Here is a 2,195-nt window from a genome sequence, read left to right as displayed (position 1 = left end):
CACAAACTCACAGTGAGAATCTGGGAAAACACTAAAAGAGTCATGGCAGCTATTATATGAGAGATATTATCATTACCTGCAAAATACACTGGAAGGAGTTCCTGCCTCAAATATTATCAATTACGACAAAACAAATTTCTGTGATGACCTGGGGCATGTGAAGGTGGTTGTGAAATGCGGGGTCAAGCATCAGGAGAGAATTTTAGACTTAAAAAAGATTATCTATGTTATCGTAGCTGCAGCTGCATATGGGACAGTGTTACCACCATTGACTATCTACTTAAGTAAGCCCCTATTAGACATGTGGACAGGAGGAGGAATCAACATTTATGATAAGTGCCTCTTAAATATAACATTTTTATCTGTTTAATATGCTTATGATAATGTTTTTATTATGTTTTACTTTACTGTTAGCAGTTTTAATATTCCACGACTTCTTTATGACTGGTTGGAACAGTCTTGCTAAATAGCTTGAAAGCAGAATGTGTTCAGAGATTTTAATCTTCATTGTAGTTCTATCAAATTTATTATTTTTAGTGATTTAAGCGATTATTTATTTGTTTTGTGACTATGTGACCTTGCCGCGGTGGGGAGGCTTGCCTGTCCCAATGAAGCAGATAGCCAAGATGCAGGTGCAACCATGTCAGATGGGTATCTGTCAAGAGACCAGACTAACAAATGGTTCATCGAAAGGGGGGGTAGCAGCCTTTCGGAAGTTCCAAGGGCGGCAGTCTGGATGATTGACTGTTATGGGCTTGTAATAATACTCAACATGGCTTAGCTGCGTTGATACTGCTACATGGCTGAAAGCAACAGGGAAACTACAGCCGTAACTAACTCCCGAGGACATGCAGCTCTCTCTTCCTCCTGGGTAAAATATTCCGGAGGTAAAATAGTCCCCCATTCGGATCTCCGGGTGAGGACTACACGAGAGGTGGGGGCAAACATCAGAAAGATGGATACTGACATTCTGCAAGTTGGAGCATGGAATGTTAGAAGTTTGATTGTTGTGATAGGTTAGAGAATCTGAAAAGAGAGATGGATAGACTAAAGTTAGATGTAGTTGGTATAAGTGAAGTACAGTGACAGGAAGAGCAGGATTTTTGGTCAGGTGACTACAGAATTATCAATACAGAATCAGACAGGGGAAATGCAGGAGTTGGTTTAATAATGAATAAGAAAATAGGGCAGCTACTACGACCACCATAGTGAAAGGATTATTGTTGTCAAGATAGACCAAACCAAACCAAACCCCATGGCACTACAGCCCTTGAAGGGCCTTGGCCTACCAAGCGACCACTGCTCAGCCCAAAGGGCTGCAGATTACGAGGTGTCGTGTGGTCAGCACGACGAATCCTCTCGGCCGTTATTCTTGGCTTCCTAGACAAGGCCGCTATCTCACTGGCAGATAGCTCCTCAATTCTAATCACGTAGACTAAGTGGACCTCGAATCAACCCTCATGTCCAGGTAAAATCCCTGACCTGGCTGGGAATCAAACACAATAGTGCAGTCAAAACCGACTTTCAACCTATTAGGTCGTGTTATGTACATTCAGTACGTGTTGAAGAGATGTTAAGTACAGAACAAAAATGGCCAACCAGACACCAGTGGGATCCGAACCCACAACCTCCCGATTTTGCGTCGGTTGCTCTACCAATTGAGCTATGGTGCTTACTAGTCCAACAGATGATGAGGTAATCGAAAGAATATATGAAGAGAGAGAAGATTTAATACAATATGTAAAAGATGATGAGAATCTAATTGTGACTAGAGACTGGAATGCAGTGGTAGGCCAGGGAAAAGAAGGCAATGCAGTAGGAGAATTCAGATTGGGACAAAGGAATGAAAGAGGAAGTCAGCTGGTTGAATTCTGCACCGATCATAATTTAGTCCTTGCTAATACTTGGTTCAGACAACACAATAGATGGCTGTGTATGTGGACGAGACCTGGAGACACTTGAAGGTATCAAATAGATCATTATGATTAGGCAGAGATTCAGAAACCAGTGTTGGATTGCAAAACTTTCCCAAGAGCGTGGATTCTGACCACAACTTGCTGGTTATGAAATGTCATGTGAAGTTGAAGAAATTGATGTAAGGAAGGAATGCAAGGAGATGAGACCTAGACAAGTTGAAAGAAAAGAGTGTGAGGGACTGTTTCAAGGAACATGTTGCACGAAAACTAAATGAAAAG

At 41.8% G+C, this 2,195-nt stretch overlaps 1 non-coding gene across 1 annotated transcript; it reads right to left on the bottom strand.

The window, feature by feature from the left end:
• Positions 1 to 1,600: 1,600 nt before the first annotated feature.
• TRNAL-CAA (transfer RNA leucine (anticodon CAA)) lies at positions 1,601 to 1,673 on the bottom strand. Its single transcript has one exon. It is a non-coding gene; the product is annotated as a tRNA-Leu (tRNA).
• Between the last annotated feature and the right edge of the window lie 522 nt (positions 1,674 to 2,195).

This window comes from Anabrus simplex, chromosome 8 (genome assembly GCF_040414725.1).
Source record: "Anabrus simplex isolate iqAnaSimp1 chromosome 8, ASM4041472v1, whole genome shotgun sequence".
In the NCBI taxonomy this organism is placed as follows: domain Eukaryota; kingdom Metazoa; phylum Arthropoda; class Insecta; order Orthoptera; family Tettigoniidae; genus Anabrus; species Anabrus simplex.
This window is presented reverse-complemented; position numbering and strand designations above follow the sequence as displayed.